At 34.6% G+C, this 20,766-nt stretch overlaps 1 protein-coding gene across 5 annotated transcripts in view; it reads left to right on the top strand.

The window, feature by feature from the left end:
• Positions 1-20,766, top strand: part of Ctl2 (Choline transporter-like 2) — a 169,450-nt gene that overhangs the window by 134,996 nt on the left and 13,688 nt on the right. The window contains exon 1 of one of the 5 annotated variants that reach the window (XM_067761954.1): positions 7,556-7,619. The exons of 3 other annotated variants lie outside the window; for them this stretch is intronic. The gene's annotated coding sequence lies outside the window, so the exon portion shown is untranslated. Of the gene's footprint in view, positions 1-7,555; positions 7,620-10,348; positions 10,526-20,766 lie in introns of those variants that run through there. One more of the 5 variants, XM_067761953.1, reaches the window with a different exon arrangement.

The raw sequence follows: 20,766 nt of genomic DNA, 5'->3' as shown, positions 1-20,766 counted from the left end.
GAAAAACCTTATCAAAAACCAGGTCCTATGTTATAAAATAACTCCGTCCTCTGGGCAAATACTAGAAGCTTCCTAGGACTTAAGCCACTTGCTGCTTCTAGATCTGACAGCTGTATCACTCCTAATAGCTGGAGTCTTAGCCTGGCAAGTGCAGGGCACGAGCACAGAACGTGCTCGATCGTTTCCTCCTCCAACCCGTACTTCCTACATCTGCTATCACTGACCAAGCCTAGTTTAAAGCATGTGACGCCAGAAGGCAGTGTCCAGTCAGAAGTTTTAAGTTAAACGATTTTATAAAAATCAATACTGACATTAAATAATAATAATACTAAAAGCCAGAAAATAATTAGATAGGTCCTAGGTACTAGTCTTCATACTCCTTATTAATATAGGGTGCTTATCAGACAATTAAATAAAAGCGTTGGGCGCGTGAAATTTCTAAAAATGTGTGGCGTAGCATAACCTGATTAAGGTTCAGTTGGTCTTACTTATGACTATCAATAGAAATTTGACGCGACCCACGCTTTTGATTAACGCCCTAGATTGATGAGGAGTATGTAACTAGTAACTAGTGACACAAATTTCCGGTTCGGAACTAGACCTAACTTGCCAAACAAGTACTAGTTCGTTAGTAACTAGATTTTTTCCAGTTATAAAACCGACAGTTTGGATTTTTATAATTCATATTTAACATATATTTGAAAAATAGGCCACAAAAAAAAAACTGCTACTACCTTTAAGGAGTTTCGACTATGAGTATGCATTTTTTCCACGGATTCCCGCTGGTTCGGAGCTTTCGGAAAAACGGAGTCAATGAAATAGCATAGAAATAACATCGGCTTGTTAAATTCGCCAGTTGAAAGCAAGTAAAAGAGATGGCGAAGTAGTAGTGGTTCCGAATGCACTAGAAGCGCACCAGCTTTGAACTAGTGATTTTCCCTACAGGGTTGCACCTGATTTCGAACACATTGCACTCCTCGATTAAATTTTATAGATACTGAAGCTTTAAATCAAAATTTTCTGTCATGTTCTGAAAATCGTACGTCTTCGAAGTGCATGCAAAACATTCTGGTAAACATTTTTCGGACGAATAGCCACTTTCTTATAAAAAAATTATGTCAAATTTTCAAACGGACGTACTTTTTAATTATTCTAGGTCTCCAATTTTCGATGACATACCAAATTTTGACATGATATCATCAAAATCTTTTTAGTTTTGTCTTGAAAACGTTTTTCGCTATTCCACTAAATATATAATTTACGACAAAAGCTTAGGTAAGGTTGAACTGGCCGATCCATGAGGACCTCACATTGACTGAATATGTCCATGGTATTACCAGAAGTTTGTAAACACCAAACTGAAAACCCCGTAGGCCCTGGCTATGTTATAAAATAACTTTGTCCTCTTGAAAAATACTAGAAGCTTTCTAGAGCCTATGTCACTTGTTGCTTCTAGATCTGACAGATGTATCACTCCTAAACGCTCGAGTTTAGCCTGGCAAGCGCACGGAAAGAGCACAAAATGTGCTATATCGTTTCCTGCTCCAACCGGCACTTATGGATCTGCCATCAATGACCAAACCTAATTTAAACGCATTTGGCGCCAGAAGGCAGTGTCCGGTCAGAATAAAAAAAAAAAAAATAAATAAATGCAAGGTGCGATAACCTCCGAAGAGATCTAAGGCCGCGCTTCTCTTCCAATTTGCGTCGTGCTGCTCTTGATTTCCCTACAAATTGGCCGGACGGGACCTACATGTTTTATGTCGACTCCGAACGGCATCTGCAAGACAGATAAGTTTTCACTGAGAGCTTTTCATGGCAGAAATACAACCGGAACAATTGCCAAACACTGCCGAGGGACGACCCCGCTTAGAAAAATTTTCTTCTAATTGAAAAACCTTATTTCTAAAATTTTGACGTTGCTTTGCTCGGGGTGCGAACCCAGAGCATACGGTGTGATACGCGGAGCATGCTACCATCACACCACGATGGCCGCCGTCCGGTCAGAATACCCGTCATAAATCCACAGTACTCCCTTTTTAATGATTGGAGGAGTAAAACACCTATTCCAGGAGAGTAAGCTACCTGACGCACGTTCTCAACTTGTCGTTGAAGTCCTTTGTCATTCCCGATAAATTGATAATGGCAGGGATAATGCAAATACTAAGGTATGGGAAATAAGCTTATGAAGGTGAATCATATTGGCCGCCTAAAAACATTGACCGCAAGGTTGTGAAACCTACACATGATCTTCGACACTTTAGAGTACCGCGCTTGCATTCCCGCCTTTCCCGCTTGGTCGATCATGTGCAACAGTCGCCTTCTCTTAATTTCTCCCAATCTAATTGAGATGTCTACGGAGTAAGCTTTGTGGGATGTGCTGCTTTTAGCTAGCTCAACCGCTTTTTCATTCCCATCTATTCCCATATTCCCTGGGACTCAACATAAATGTATGCTTTTTCCTATCCCGATTCTTTTCAGGGATTTCTCACACTCTTAACACACTTTTAGATGCTATGCTATGCGAGATTACTGCCTTAATTGCTGCAATATAAAAGCTAACGCCGCTGCCTTAACTCAGAGAACTTTTGAAAGGCGTCTTATTTCAAAATATTTTTTAAGAACGCCCTACCTGAGTATTGCTATCAATACCACTCTACCCCACCATAAATTCAATACAATTTTCCAAGAGATAGGACGTTTTTGAAACAAATTCTGGGATAGGACGTTTTAGAAAAATATTCTCAGATCGTGTGTTTTGGAACTGCAAGCCGAGTTAGGACGATATTTCACTTAGCCGTTGTTATATCATTATAACAAGATAAGTCTTGCAACATTGAAGATAATATACTAAACTTTATTTTTGAACCACCCTAATGTCCATAAACTCATTGTGGTCTTCTTAGAATAAACAAAAGAGACCACTTATTGATGTCTTGCACTGATAATAATGCATTCTACGACGTATTGGCGTGATACCGACTACCTATCTATAAAATTTCATTGCCTCATTTGCTTTTGAAAGCATTTCATGCAACGATTTGTTTTTGTTTTGCTGTATGGGGAAGAACCATGAAGAAAATTATGCGCCTTAAAGAATATTAAATAACATTATCATTCACTTAAAAATATTTATATTTCTTATCAGTATTTTTACGTACATATGTCCTTGTTACATTAGGGTGTCTTTTTTCCAAAGCTTGATTTTTTACTGCTTCCCTAGCAATTTTAACACTTTACTCCAAGGCTCGCCTTTTCAGTGCGATTTTAAACTACAGTTAAATTTGACTAGAGTTCAGCCCTACCACTTTGTTCCTCAGTTTTGAATATACACCGAAGTTTTACAAAACCTTACATTCAATGTAAAAATATATAAATATAGAAAGCAGCTGCATTTACAAATGTTCAAGGGTGTGACCTCCATATTCAACCCTTCACAAAGTACTTATGTTCGAAAGCAAATATATTCCATATTTTTACTGATTCAAGCAATCAGTTTTATAAAATTTGTACGACCAAAAAGTACTTAGTAGGAAAAACTTTGGAATAAAATATAAATTCTGCCCATGAATCCATGAATTTCTAGAATTTCGAAGAAAAAGACCCAGAGGGCAGGTTATTAAACTGAGCTTTTTTTATGTTACGAATATAACCAAAATCGGTCCAATTAAATTTCATCGCCACCTAGAATATTGTGACGAATATTAGCATCACTAAGCTGCTACTAAATAAATGCACAACAACAATAAAGCAGCCACTCTTATGTAGAAGGCGACGAAGAAATATTTCATATCACACATACACATGTAGTCATCAGCGGAAGTAGTTACTCACACATACACATGTATATGGCTTTAAACTACAAATATACACCAAGCATGAGCTACAAGAGTTCTAGAAGGTGAAACGTCTAGACCTTAGGAGAAATATGCGAACGAAGCAACAGAGAGTATAAAATCAGCGCAAGCTGAGCAAGCATGAATCAGTTTGATTTAAACACGCTATCAGTTGCGAAGTGAAGTATAATTGTATTACTCCCAAAGTAGTCTAATAAAGACCATTTTGTAATACAGAATATTGGAGTGATTTATTCAACCGTTTAGCGATTTGAACGTTAGCAGATCATTTCATATAAGCGGAATTTCCCTAAATTCGTTACAATAGTAACGCCTTACAGCGCTTATCAGGCTTGAAAATGAAACTGAATAAGTTCTTTGGACAAATAACCTAATAGTTATTATTATTTTTATTCTACTTATATACCAGTGCTTTAGTGAATGCGTTTAAATTGACACATTTCTATTAACTTACGCTTTGCCAATTTTTCCTTTCGTTTCTTTTATCAACCACTGAATGAGCTTGTAATTCTATACTGGTTTGTGTAAAATTCTAGAGAAATAGCCAAAGTTTGTCGAAATAGGAGGGTTTCCCAGAAAAGTGAGGTTGCTATCATTGTGAATTCAACAGTGAGTACACAGACCGACAAATTTTAGACCCAGAAAGAGCCAATTCTTTTTAAGGGCCTCGGTGCGTTGAATATGTATCCGATGTCAGAAATTTACAATTAGTTTTGGTTTTCGAGATATTTGTGCCCTATTTTTTAAGATTTTTCGTCATGAAGACTTATTATTTTTTATTAAGAAACAACTAACAAAATTTGAAAGTGCAACTATTTTCCTTAAATATATAGTTTTATTTTTTGGAAGGCTCACTTTGCGGAATAACAAATTGCTCTTTGAACTTCTTCATACAAAATTTTTTCATAAAATTGAAGTCTACTTTTGGGCATATTAGCCACTTAAAAACTGCATGTAGCGGGCTCTGTAATCAAACATATTCGAAAATAAATATCGTGCTATGTCCATCTGTCCGTTCATCCGTTCGTCTGGTCCGATTTGGCTCATATTTGGAACAAATATTACATTAAGTCCGGTAGAAGTGACATCAAAATACTTTGGAGTTCGAGGACTTAGATTGTAACAAATTGTCAGGAAAGAGTCGTCGCAATAATGTGCCACTAAATGAACTAAATAGAATGAGAAATAATAGGCAATTAAGACTAAAAACTTGAAAATAAAATAATAAAAAAAAATTTTTTTAAGTTAAACGGTTTTATTGAGAACAATACTTACATTAAATAATAATAATATACTAAAAGCTAGAAAATAATTAGATAGGTCCTAGGTACTAGTCATCACACTCGTCATTAATCTAGGGCGTCGATCAGACAATTAAATAAAAGCGTTGGGCGCGTGAAATTTCTAAAAATGTGAGGCGTAGCATAACCTGATTAAAGTTCAGTTGGTCTTACTTATGACTATCAATAGAAATTTGACGAGACCCACGCTTTTAATTAACGCCCTAGATTGATGAGGAGTGTGATGACTAGTACCTAGTACCTATCTAAGTATTTTCTAGCTTTTAGTATTATTATTACTTAATGTAAGTATTGATTTTTATAAAACCGTTTAACTTAAAACTTTTTTTAAATTAGTTTTTTATTTTATATTTATCGAAATTGTCCCTTAAGTATGTACATCTGTTCACTATGTATATAATATATATATCTTGTGCAGCTGATTTTTTAATATATTATGAATGGGATAATTTTATTGTTGAGCTCCAGTCATGTATTGTGACGAATATTAGTATCACTAAGTGATACTCACATCACTAATCTGATACTAAGTACATAAAGGCACAACAACAATAAAGTAAGTTACCACTCTTGGTACGTAAACAAATCAATCATCATTTACACACATATGTACATACAAGGCAACGAAGAGATACTCGCAAACACATGTAATCATCTGCCGAAGTAGTACTCACATATACACACGCACATGGCTATGCGAGAGACTATAAACTACAAATATACATGTACATATGTGGCTGGTAACCAGGCATGAATTTCGCGAAGTTACGAGACATTAGGAGAAATGGGTGAATCGAAACAACAGAGAGTTTAAAAGCAGCGAAAGTTGAGTAGTCAGTGAACAGTTTTGATTTAAGCACGCTATTGGTTGTGCAGTTAAGTTTTATTGTGAAGTACTTTCAAAGTAGTCTAATAAAGACCATTTTGCATTATTGAGTATTGGAGTTATTTATTCAACAATTTTGCGATTAGAGCGTTAGCAGAAGGTGTAAAATAAGCGGAGTTTCCCGATATTCGTTACAGTATGAAGTCTTCGGCACAGCCGAATACAATCCCATCCTTACTTGTTTTAATATATTTAGAGTTTTATACGCTTGATCAAAACAAAAATACCAATCACATGTTTCGATCAGTATATATTTAAATTTTTTTCGATACATGTTTTTTTTGATTGAAAACGTAGTTACCATGTACCTCTGAAGAAACAAGTAACAGCCTGATTCTAATGTGGTAACAACTTTCTTCACCACGGCAACTTTCTTCATGTAGTAACTTTTGTACCCTTTTGGTATTCTGCCCCCAAAAGTAGCCGGATAATTGTTTACCCACTAAAATAGGTGGAAACATCGATGTAACCACACAAAAGCTGTTGTTTAGAAAAAGGCAATACTGAAAAATCAAGAATTGTGAGCGCAAATAAGTAAACATAATAGTAAAAAACTGTTGCCTCTTGCTATACATATTTGTTTCCATGTACTTTCAGAGTATATATTACAATATAGCTATGTAAAAACGTATGCATGTATGCACATATGTATATACACATCGTCCCGTTTATTCGTTAACATCGTATCTACGAGTGACACATATTCGGTAAAGCCATGGCGGAACCATACACGGTGACATACCTACAAACATAAATAAAAATTCCATGTACTTCGTTTTTGTAAATTCGATGGACAAATGTCAAAATCGTACTGCGCCGGAAGTTGATGTATCAAATTAAATAAAACAAGTTTATATTCAGCTGTCCCATGCTGCCACCTTGTATCGTTCCGCCATGGGTAAAGTGAAGAAAACCAACTTTTAAATTTCACCACAGACACTGGTGAGTTTTTCGGTGATGACAGCGTTACCACTTTGGCCAGAATCGCGAATAAAACAACTGGTAACGATTTTCGGTTACATAATGTTCTGGGTACTATTTTACCGGTAACGCTAAGAATCGGGCCGTAAGAGTCAAAATATCCTACTATTCTCCTATATTCAAAAAATAAAAAAAAATTATTATCGGCGCTAAGCAAAAAGACCTAAAATTTAGGAAGCTGGGGAACAAACTGGAAACTCTCGGCCACCCTCATGTATATATATTGTTGTTGTTGTAAATCTTTGAAATTATATTAAATAAAATTACTTTTTTTTGACATGCAGCAACCACAGATGGATGGTTGTTGTTGTTGTTGAGTATTTTCTTCTCGGTGTCATTGTCATTTCTGTTGCAAAATTACTAACATACATACATAACATATATAAATACATTGTACAATATACATATGTACATACATACATCTGTACAACAATGCGGTATAGTAATTACAATCGCAAACCGTTGACATTGCCTTGCCAGTTTACTTTGTCTTTGGTGGAGCACCAGTTGTACGAGATAAGTGGAACACACCAAACACGAGCGAATTTACTTACGCAATTGCTGAAAAAAAAAATTCGTAAAAGAAATAGAAAAGTAAATTAAATTTATATTGTCTTAAGTAAATAAACGTGCAGTGACATACATACAACGTAGCTTAAGCATTTATGTGTTTGTAGAAATATTTCTAAGTAAAATTTGTTAGAGTGCAAACAACTAGAAGAAAAAAGTTAAGACATTAATCTGCCGTCTATAGCAAAAAGGCAGTAAAGTTCACTTACTGACTTTCCGAAATTTTTATGCCAATATTTTTCTGCGGCAAAAATTTAAGGGCCAATTAATGGTGACTTATAACCATAACCAGATAAAACAGCTGATCGAACCTACCTTCTTGAAATCAATGTAATCGATTAATGGTGCCATACCATAACGCTAACGCCATAACCTTACCATAGCCAACCAATCGCCAAAGCCATAACCTAAAAATATTTCAGTTGATGAATTTAATAACTTTTGTAGATTTTATTCATTTTTTTTGGATACGTTATGACTAAGAGACTTATTTTTTGTGAAATATGTTTGTAATTTTTGCGTTTTCTTCATTTTTATGAAATTTTCACTATTTCTCGGTTAAGGCACCATTAATCGATCACATTGGAGATGGTTACGACTATGGCGTTAGGGTTAAGGAAGTTTAATTAACCCTTTACTCATTAACTTAAATATTTTTATCAATAAAAATTAAAATTTTAAGATAAAACAAGATTTACAATTGGTTTTATATTTCGAATATCTTAAAATTTCCAGCCAAAAAATCAGTAAGCCATTTTTCAAAGACAAGAAAGCAGTATAAAACAAATATTACTGCTTTTATTATCTAAAAATTGGTTGAACATAGAAATGTTATATTTCAACATTAAAATAATATTATAATAAAGTTTTGTACCGTTTTCACACAGAAACTTAATCGAATCACAATTCTATTTAATGAAATAATTAAGTTTCCCTTTTCATACAGGGCCTTTTGCTCCATTAAGCGAACATCTCTGAGCAGCCTCCAAAAATATTTCGTTTTTACAAAAAATAGTTAAAATGGAAAGCAGCCGCATGCATGCGCAACTACCCATAGATGTTGCACCTAATCAAATATAAATAAACCTATTTTCAAAAAAGCCATATTATCTTTTGCAGCAAATACAGCGAAAATAAATTTTTTAAATTTTTAGTGTTTTTCTATTTTCGCATATATGTAAAACTCCTATATTGCTACAAAAGGCTAGGTACATTCCCAAACATCAGAGTGCCGATATATTGCTGTTTAAACTTTTTGTTTTTGTATTCAATAATCGAATGTACCTAAATTTTAATTTTTTCTTGTCACACTTATGCTGCTACAATCACAAAAATTTTATAGGCTGTCTTGTTTTGATTTCGAATTCAAAACACATTGCGAGCATTTTCCATTAGCAATATAGGAGTATTACATATATGATTTTTCGTAAATTATTGAAAACGAGCAGAGTATCCGACGTCGTTCGGGTATAAATAAAAGCAGTACTATATAGGCTAATATATTAGACTAATCCCAACCCCCACTTGTATGGGAGATGCCACGCCCCTTTTTCTTATCCCCAATTTTTCCCGAGGAGGTAGGGATTAGTCTCATATACCTCCTCACCTAATTTCAGTCGTCTAGCTTTAATAAATGAAATGGTGTAAGTATTGAATTTGTCACGATATCCTCTAACGGGAGTCCAAGGAAACTTGCTGTTTGAACAGCGGTGGACCATAATGGGAGGAGTGTTAGAGGCGTTGATTCCACATTACAATTGAAGAGATGGTTGGTGTCGTGTGGGGACACATTGCAAGCAGGGCATACATTTTGTATGTTGGGGTTGATTCTGGATAGGTAAGAGTTTAACCTGTTACAGTATCCAGATCGAAGTTGAGCTAGAGTGACTCACGTTTCCCTAGGGAGTGTGCGCTCCTCTTCTGCAAGTTTAGGGTATTGGTCTTTGCGTACAGGCAATTCAATCGAACGTCACACCCAAGATTTTGGGGTGTAAGACAGTCGGTAGCGTAGTGCCATTGACGTGGATTTTCAAAATGGTCGACATTTGGGACGTCCATGTTGCAAATAAGGTCGCCGATGATTTGGTCGGTGATAATGTCAGGTTTCGCGAGGTGAAACAACTGTAAAGATCAGGGGGTTGCCGTTTATTTTGTTACAAATCTCATCGAACTGTGGGCCTGGACCTGTGGCTATTATTATGCAGTCATCGGCGCAGGAAACGATAGTAACTCTTTCTGGGGGTGAAGGTAGCTTTGATATGTAGAATTTAAACAAAAGTGGGGTTAGGACACCACCCTGTGGCACCCCTTGTTTAATTCTTCTTGGTTTTGACGTTGCGTTTCTAAATTGCACTGATGCCTGCCGGCCACCCAGATAATTTGAGGTCCACCCTTTAAGACATCAAATCTTCCTCATTTAATTCATATTGATGATTTAAATGCCTTCCATATATGCCTTCGTATATAACACATATTGTTGTCTGAAAAAATCATATAGATCGTTTGTATAAAAATCATATCTCCCATTTGTTCAGATAAGAAAATTTTCGCAGTTACTACACCATTTCAGAGCTAGAAGCTTCATATATAATAAAATATTTAAGTATACAACATATATGGTTCAGATAAGTGATGCGTGGTGATAGCAGCCAACAAGAAATGTGAAACTTAGTGTGAGGATTACTGATCTATATATTTTTATTTTACTTTCTTTATATTAGGTCGGTTGAATGTTTGTCCACTTTTCATACAAATCCTGCAATCGATTTTTAAGTAACTTCTCATTGAGCTACAGACTTGAAATTTCAAACTTAATTCAAAGGTCGACGACAGCCGATGACACGATACAAAACCATTCGCTAGGGGGCGCACGGACTGAGATATTTAGAAAAATCAAACGGAACGGAGGGAATTTTGGGATTGATTTTTATGTAAGTTCTCATTGAGCTACAACTGTAAAACTTCACAGATAGGTTAAGACACCGATAAAATATAAGAAAAGGAGAAAATAAAAATAAAATACAAACATTTTAAGCACTTCCTTTATATAAATGGACAAAAATCAGCGAATTGATTGACTAATAATATCTCCTTTCCTACTAACTTTCCAATCCAAGTAATGTGCGCTCCACTTTTATATTTTTACTTCTCATAAATATTTTTGCAATTTCTATGTCACAATTTAAAAATCAAAGTTTAGCAAGAATATGTCTTTATAGAAGCAGACATTTTTTGCTGATTTTTGTCCATTTATATAAAGGAAGTGCTAAAATTTTTTTATTTTATTTTTTGTATGAGTTAAGCGAGGATTGCACTTATTGCTTTAAATGTATGAAAACGTTTATTTGAAGCAATTTTTAATTTTATAATTTATTTAATAATTTAGGAAAAATTTAAACAACTTGACATCAGGACGGACAAGGCGAGAGCTGTTTCGATTATACCTTGTAAATCTCTTCATGTTTATTTAATTTATATTATTAATCTATATATATAGTAAGAAGTGTACATTTTGATTGTCACTCCATAACTCGAGCACGGATAGAAAGATTGCCATGAAATTTTTAGGAAAGATACAGGAAGGAGAGGTGATGGTTAGTTGATTTTGAAATCCCAAATCGGTTTAACCATTCTTGAGTTATGATTTTTTTTTTTAGAAAAAATTCAAAATCTAATATATAAAATTCTTCTGTCACGGTTTTAGAGGCTTAACTCCTCCGAAACGGCTGAACCGATTCTCATGAAATTTTGTGAGCATATTGGGTAGGTCTGAGAATCGGCCAACGTCTACCTTTTTTTCGCTACGTGCCTAGGGTCTTGAGATCAAAACCCCTAGAATGTGTTTATACAATATGGATATCAAATGAAAGCTGTTGATGAGTGCTATAGTACAGGATAATTTTCATACAACTGGGAGGCTAGGGTCTCGAGATATAGCCCAAAGCGTGGACCTGGGTACCTCTAGAATGTGTTTATACAATATGGATATCAAATGAAAGCTGTTGATGAGTGCTATAGTACAGGATAATTTTCATACAACTGGGAGGCTAGGGTCTCGAGATATAGCTCAAAAGGTGGACCCGGATACACATAGAATGTGTTTTTATATTATGGGTATCAAATTGAAGCTGTTGATGTGTGCTATAATACAGACTAAGTTTTACACCGCTGAGTGACTAGGGTCTCGAGATATGGGCGAAAACATGGACCCGGATAACCCTTGAATGTGTGTGTATTATGGATATCAAATGAAAGCTGTTGCTGAGAGCTTTAAAGTAATTTTCATTGTGATATTCGATTTAGTCGCATCAACCTGGCAAAACTGATAAATATGCATGCGAAGCCGGAATAAAGACATGAATTAATAATACCCACATACCTATTTACATACGTCCTATTCGATTTGACTGAAATTTGGTATATACATTTGCCTATATTAGTATTTACGATGCTTTTTTCCGCGAAGTATACCAGAGACGGACTGGGACTGGGATTAGGACTAGGACTGGGACTGAGACTGAGACTCGAAGTGGGACTGGGACTGAGACTCGGAATGGGACTGAAACAAAATATATACCACCCTCTCGGACTGGCAATAAGAGATGAAGAAGAAGAAGAAAAACTTGAGAGAAGAGAAAAGAGAGAAAGAGACTGAGAAAGAGATATAATGAGATGAAGATAGAGATGAAGCGAAAAAGGCGGAGGGAGGAGTGAATAAAAAGATTAGGAAAAAGTGTAGAGGGGTAGGGCAGAGTTAGACGGAAAAGCTTATTAAAATATATGCAGATAGGCCAAATTTAGGGCAGAACAACGTCTGCCGGGTCTGCTAGTATATTATATAAAATTACACATCTAATATAGCCGATTATTCGGACCTTACGAATGGGATATGATTATTTCTCAGCTTCATTCCTGAGAGGTATGAGCCATAGACGGGCCCGTCCTCACTTGTTTTTATTTATTTGTGGTATTTGAATTGCTTTTGTTTATAATGTAAAAGTTATTATAGCAGAAATCGTTTGAGCATTTAATGATGTACATACATACATAAATAATAATGGGTTTTTCTAACATACAGACATATGAATTTACATATGTCTGTCTATTCACTACAGTTATATAATTAATCTATCATCGCTTTGAATCGGGGTGTGTATCTTTATTTGTGAGAGTACGATTCGCATAAATTGAAAAATTATAAGCTGACGTCAATCTTTGTACGATTCGCTTGGTTTGTTATTTGCCAAACTTTTCGGTGGAAAAGGACTGTTTGGCGCCTTTTGTGTAGACATTTTCATTCATGACATTCATACAAATGTACATAAAAAATGAAAGCGTGGCATGCTGGCAATTCATGTGTTAATAAGTAATTTTGGTAAGCAGGAAAATGCGGTCTGATGTATGTATGATAATTTATTTCTGCCTTGTGGTACATTGCGAAATTTAAATGTACACTTTTTCCTCATATATGGAATTTACTTACATACTTAATTGGCGCTTAACCGTTTAAACGATTATGGCAGTCCAACAAGGCACACCAGTCGCTTCTTCGCCATTTGGTGGAGCCAAGGGAAGTCGTTTTTCATCTGGCCCTTCCTGTTGAGTGGAGGCCGCTCTCTTTCTCTGCTTCCATTGGCGTTTTGGGATAAAAAGTACTTTCTTAGCCGCTGCATCATCTTTTATTTGCATAAACTGGCTTAGCCAGCGTAGCCGCTGCGTTTTAATTCACTTAGTTAATTAAATCTTCTTCGGTACTTGCCGCCGTCAACGCTTAGAGGTCCGTAAATCTTACGAAGAACTTTTCTCTCCAACACTCTCAAAGCCGCTTCATCTGATGTTGTCATGGTCATTGCTTCTGCACCATATGGCAGGAAGCGTACGATAAGTGACTTGTGGAGCATGATTTTCGTTTGGCGAGAGGACTTTATTTTTCAATTGCCTACCTAGTCCAATGTAGCATTTGTTGGCAAAAGTCATTCTACGCTGGATTTCAGAATTATGGATGCCAACAGTGGTGTGGTTGCCAAGGCGTGAATACTCTGAATCTTGCTCGACGGCAGCAGGTTTTGTCCTCACTTCAGTCCTCCATGTAAAATCTAACTTGCCTAGATATGATGAAAACGGCTCTAAATAAATCACTGCTTCATCAAATAAAAATTCTTATCCTAAATATTACAACTTAATATATCCCTAAGCTATGTTCAAAGTAAGAGGTCTCTAGGTTATCGAGAAGTTACTTAAAACTCGAATGCGAAATTTTCAAATTCGGACGTTTTTTTAACACCACGATCCCTGCGCACCCTAGCGAAGGCTTTTTCACCCACGTGTTCAATTTTCATTAGGTTCTGAATTATGCTCTAAGTTTCAAGACTCTAGCTCCACGGGAAGGTGCTCAAAAACTGGTTGCAAGATTTCTCAATTTTGTGTTGAAATTTGAGGACAAACATGAAAAGGACCAAAAAAAAAAAATTGAAAATCTCGGCTCGAAATTCCTTCCGGCCATGATTATTATTATTATTATTGTTATTATTATTTATTGGAATTTACTGCTCAACCATATGGGTTGATTCAATCTATTAAATTTGTAAGCCCCATGACGTCTGTTTCGTGGTGCAACTGGGCGTATGCGCAACATTTAAGTGTGTCCCTCAATTAAGCGCAATAATATGTTTTTATAGCATGCATTTAGGCACCATGGAGTTTTTATGAAGCTAACAAGCGCTTGTGTTTCGTTTGATATATTGATTTATTAATTTGAAAAATATATATACATATATATAAAGTCTGTTTTAGACGATATGCTAGGCTGGACTATATTGATTGATTTTATATATGACTAGCTATCATCCGCTACTTTATGTGCGTGGAACTTAGAAATAAAAAATCTTTTCTTTTATTTTTGGGTTGTCTAAAAACATCTCTAATTTCAACACTGCAAATTAAAAAGGACTTTTCGAATCCCGTTACCGGTGGGCAAGTAACATACAGTTTTCCCTGCATACGATCACCCGAAACTCCTCACATGTACTTTAAATAGGTTCTTTGCTTGTGAGTATGGTTATGGCCGGTACAAGGACTCCGCATTTTTCAAAAACTTTTACTCCTATGACAATGTTTCGAAGCTATGTCAATTTAAGATTTGTACCATTGCGTAAACTACCTCCTCTCTATAAACTTTTTCCGAAGCACTATAAATTAAGCTAGCTGCTTGTTAATTTTTGTGCGTCGGTATAGCTCACTGACACAACCAAGAAATGGTTCGTACGCTTACCATAAAAGGAAGCGGACTGAAGGAATAATGTTACATTGATTTTTTGGTAGAGATACTAACCAGTTCTACTTGAAATTTCAACTCTGAAGGTTCTTCAGCACATATGCAAATCCAGAAATTGTGCCCTACTTATGGTATTGTAACGAATTTACTTGCAATTCCCCTTATTTGCAATCTTCTACTAAGTTCGAATCACTAAACTGTTGAATAAATAACTCCAATATTGAATAATGGAAAAATGGCCTTTATTAAAGTACTTCTCAATAAATAATACTGCTATTGCTCGCCAGATAGCGTCTTAATCAAAGCTGAATTATTGCGCCTGGACTGTTGTTGCTTTTATACTTTCTGATTTCCTCGTTCGCATCTTTTAGGCGCTTCCATTTCCAGAATCTACAAGTTGGCCATCAGCTATCAAATTTCTCAGCTGTAACTACAATTGCACGATTTTATAGCTTCTCTCATTGCATTCTTTCGGGAGTATCTCAGTTATATGCATGTGGTCGTGCGTTGCTTCTCAGCTGCGTGTATGTACATATGTATGTGTAGACATAATGATTGATTCGTTTATGTAGATACAAGTGACTGTCTGCTTTATTGTTGTTGTGACTTCATTTACTTAGCATCAGACTAGGGATGTGAGTATCACTTAGTGTCACTCATATTTGTCACAGTATATATGTATGTATATGGCGGTATGTCATTGTAAAGAAAAGTTCGAGCTATCTTCTTTACCTAAGTTTAAATAATCCAAAAATGTGTTACGGCTCTCTTAAGTAAAATACTTAAATACACTCCTGATCGGCCCTCAAATGTTCTCCATAAATGCATTACCGTAGCATTTTGTTGGTGCATACGAAAGCCAAGTAATATAGAAACCGCTATTAAGCTACTAATGTAGTGACCTTATTTATAGTTTTATTTATAATAATACCCCTGAACTATATTTTGGCCGTTATCTCGGAAACTGGTTACGATATCTCAAACACTAAACAAATGTGTTAATTCCCTCATCAGCAGCTTTCAATTAATATCTATATTGTAAAACATCTTTGAAATACCCACGTACATGTTTTTGATTTCAAAACCTTAGGGATTTGAAATATGTCTTCAAAATTAAATTAGACCTCGTCTGATGCAACAATTCAATACACGAAAAGTACTAGCTTAAGTACATACATATTTTGTGTTCTATTCATTTGTTAAATTGCAGTTTTAAACTGTGAAAAATGTTAAAAAAGTTACCAACGAGTGGGAAAAATAATTTCACTTGCAAAGTGTGAAAGCACGCTCAGCAAAAGCAAATGTCAAATACTTCTTCTTGTGCTTTGCTTGCAATAAAAGTTGGAAGATAGCTACTTTTTAATGTCAGATGGTGCCAGTATCGCTCAATCTGCCCTTTTCCATAATAATGTGTAAGATTGAGTTAAACGCATTTATGTACATGAAAAACTGCTTATGTGACGGGGCTTTAACCGTACCACTTGCATATACTCTGAGTAACTGTATGTATATTTAGATAGCTTTATCTGTGCTACAAACATTACTGTATACAGTTTTTAATTTAATTTAATGGAAAACAATATTTTAGTTTTTAATTAAAATTTAATTGAATTAATGTTCATGTATTTATTATCTCGTGGAATACAATGCCCTTGAGTAACATACAACATTCGGTAGCATGGCACTTTTTAAGATACCTTGCTATTGCTATAAATAGCCAATATTATTGTACTCAACTTATTGGCAATCCAATTGTTGTAGCAATATAATAACTTTTAATACATCAAAAAAGCTCTGGTGCCCTTTAAGTAAACACACAAAGGAGTATAATTGTTCATAATTTTCTTAAACGTGCCATATTATTTTATCTGTTTATCTAGGAAGAATAAATGTTTTCGTTACATAATAAATTTTCATTGTATATTTTTTCAGAAAAAGTTGTATTGCATAATAAACAAAATTAAAACAAAAATTGCTATTGTGCAATAGTGAGTATATGTAAGTAAGTAGTTATGGGTTTTATATAGAGCAAGCCCACAAAGTAAGTTGCTGTTTTTGTGTTTAACAAAAAATTCCAAAAAAAAGACACACCCCATTTTCTGCTTTCGCAAGATAAATCAATTGGTTTGGTTCAGTTTAAAATATTTATATACCCAGTTGTACTAACATATACAGTGCTATTCAAAAATTTTTATATTGAAGTGCAAATCACAAGACATATACAAAATTATATGTACACCAGAGCGGGTCAAATTTTTTTCCATCAGGAGTTTAGCAAAAAAGTAATCTTAAAAAATAATAACATAGCATTACTTTTATTTTGAAAAATACGTTAAAATGGTCAATTATAAGTAAAAAAATAATTTTTTAAATAAATTACATTAAAATTATAAGAAATTGTGTTTTTTTTGCTTATTACTTGAAAATATAGGTTTTTTTTTGAAAATTTTTTTCTACTAAAACAAATTCGAAAAAAGAAAAATTGTCTGAATAAAAGTTGCTGGAAATGTTCTGAACTTATTTTAGCAGTAAAGAAAGAAAAAAAATTTCCATAAGAAATATGTTAAAAATGATAGTATAATAGTTAAAAGTTCAATTTAGGCTAATTTCTCATAATTTAAGCTTGATATCTCTACTAAAATTCAAAAACACTATAGATATTAATTCAGATTATGAAATGTACGTAAAATATTTTTAAAGTAGGCCCAATATGATATTTTTCCTATAATTCTATCAGAAGCTATGACGATTTTTTGGCCAAACCCTACATACATATGGCAAAATATCTATTTTGCAAAAGTCGGGGACTCGAAATCGGTCTTAGAGCTACTTATGGTGTCTTCAGCAAATTTTCTTAGAATCATCTGTATATTACGTTTTTGCTATATGATGAAAAAAATCCATATATACAATTTGACCCGCTCTAATGTACACTGAAACTTAAAAAAAAAAATTATCTTATATGTTTAAAGAATTTTGATGGCCCCCTTAATGAACAAATTTTGAATTAAAATTTTTCTCAGTGCTACAATATTTTTGAAAAAAATTTTGATGTCAATTTTAATCATCTGAGCTTGACATATAATGTGCACTTTTTATCAGCCGACACATCGTCTGTTGACTGAAATATCAAGTCCAAATTAAAGCATAAGGTTAACTGGTTGACATTGTTTTAAGGTGACTCCTTAAATGTAGAGATTTCATAACATTTTTTAGTTAAATAAACAGTATAATACATATATATGTATATATTAGTATCACTTTCCGAATTGAGCAACAATTATTTTTTCAATTGTAGGCCGCTATTTATATATATGTATGAAACTTGCGTTTTTATCTAACGCATAAGTTTGACAAATATGAGTAAATACACGTTAAGCAATTGTGGCCAAATCTTAAACTAGTTGGCACTACATATATAATCAAACAGAATTTGGTTAAAAATTTAAATTATACCGGTCTACGTGAAAATAACTGCAAAGAGCTTGGCTTAAATTTTAAACCAGTAAACTATATACATAACAAAACAAAAAATTGAAGACGAAATATACCTCCGGACGCCTTCGACAGAGCTTCTTCTTTTTCAATTCGTGTCGTGCTACTCTTTAATTTTTCCTACAAATCGACGGGGCAGGACCTACAAATTTTATACCGACTTCGAACGGAACAGATTAATCTTAGATTAAAATGTTTTCATGGCAGAATACGCTCGGAGTGTTTGCCAACCACTGCCGCGACTCCGCTTTGAATATTTTTTAAAACTGAAATGTTTAGTTTTCGGATTCGCAGCAGTAAGTTTAAACTCTATGATTTTGTTTTAAAACCAGAAGTGTTTACAAGTTTATATTTTTACATTTTTTAACCTTTTTCGGCTTTAGTTCAAAACAATTTTGCCCTATAAGACCTAAACCGAGTTTACACATGGTTAGGTTTGGTGGTAGCTACCCTAATCGGGACAACATGAAGGTCCGATGTGATACCACATACAATAAAATAAAATAAAATAGCAGTGACGTAAATAAAGCTACTTAGAGATTCGTTGGGTAGCAACTATAAAGTTCCGAATGATACCGATCTCAACCTTGGATAAATCCTCGGGAGATCCAAGTGAGTCGCCACCGAAATACCTGTGCCTCGTTCTGGCAAAAGCTGGGCAATCCAGCATAAAGTGATGTGATGATTCCACATACAGCTGCAGCATGATGGCGCTTGCAGTATATTGAGACGTACCGCATGGATACCCATGGGACAGTGCCCTCTCAAAACGCCAATGACCACTGATAGATGAGCCTTAGTGAACCCAAGTACTTCGACAGACCTTCTGTCATCCACTTTCGGCCAGAAAGATCTTGCTACCCTTCAATAAATACTCAGTAGACAATCTACGTGTTTAGACATGTTCAATCTTATCTTCTGTCAAATTTTCAAATCTTCACACTTATATTTTATTTGGTGCTTCCAATTAGAGATCATATCTTAGAGGTGGAACATTTTCTATGAAAAAAATCCGCATCTCTAAAATTGTTCATAATATAGTTATACTCGTATAATTAACGATTTGGAGCTAAGCACGAAAATGAAGATAATCTCGTTATATGTAAACTATTTCTTATACCCTATTTTTCAGTGAAATTCTAACTACATTCGTCGTTTAAACGCAAATTGCAGTTTTCAGGGATTTTTAAACTTTTTAAACTCTGTTTGAACGCCTATCTTAATAAGGCTAAACAAAGTTGGACCGAAGATGCACTAGTAAACCTGGTTTTCTTGTTTTCCTCAAGCTGGAACAGGAAATTGACTTCGTTGCTGGAAAAGTTGCCAATATCTTTAGCTATTATTATTAATGAATGATTATTTCCACTTAATTTTTCTTTTTTCAATAATTTTACCAGCAATTGTCACAAAAAATATACAAACAACATCCGTTTTTTTGTCTACATAAAGAAAAAACAGCATTGCCCTACAAAGCATTTAATTTTTCTGTAAAATGTTTACGTTTCTCTTTTATTTTGTGCTTCCAATTAGAAATTACACTCTGGAGGTGGAACATTTTCTATTAAAAAAATACGTATGTCTAAAATTTGCTCATAATTACCGATTATCGAGAGGGAAAATTTATATGGGAAATCTAGTTATATAATTTAAGATAAGCAGTTATGTACGAAAATGAAGATAATGTCGTTATATGTAAACTAGGTCTTAGTAATTTAACGTGCGGAAAAAAGCCAAACTTGAGAAAGAGAGAGATTGAGAGTAAATTTAAGAATAAGGGCAATGGTTTGAGGCAAAGTTGTAAAAAGAGGTTAGCAGTGAGAACAATGTTTGTAAGGTTTGATGATACTGGCTGGGAGTATTTCAAGTTTACATTTGAAGTTCTGATAAGCCATATATTTCTTTCTTGTCATCAGGTAAATCTATAAGCTCTGATTTTTCGTCGCTGTAAAACCTCAACGGCTATATATTTTACACCAGACACCTCCTTCTGCTCAATGAGCTTACCTCTTAATGCTTGGCTTACATAGATAAATGTTCGGTCTTGGGACCATATACCGTCAATCCGAAGTTTTCGTATTACAAGACCCACAGATACTTTATGATATTTTTCCAGATTGTCAATAATCTCATTTTCTCTCAGGAAAAGGAAATACAACTTTCTCACAAAAGGAAATGCAAACCACAGACGTTATTTTCAAGCACGTTATATCATGTTTCAGAAAGGCATTAATGTAGTATTTTTTTTATGATACTGAAAAAATGTATACTGCAGTTAAGTCAAAAAGCAACATTTCAATTCATGAGGAGGGCGACTATTGTCAAATGGGACGCCATTTTGTGATACTGACTTCAACAGTCTGGTTTATTACATCATGATTTAGGCTCAAATTTTTAACCGTGTAG

Source organism: Eurosta solidaginis, chromosome 1, assembly GCF_040869045.1.
Source record: "Eurosta solidaginis isolate ZX-2024a chromosome 1, ASM4086904v1, whole genome shotgun sequence".
In the NCBI taxonomy this organism is placed as follows: domain Eukaryota; kingdom Metazoa; phylum Arthropoda; class Insecta; order Diptera; family Tephritidae; genus Eurosta; species Eurosta solidaginis.
Note: the sequence above shows the minus strand (reverse complement) of the source record. Positions and strands in the feature narration are given on the sequence as shown.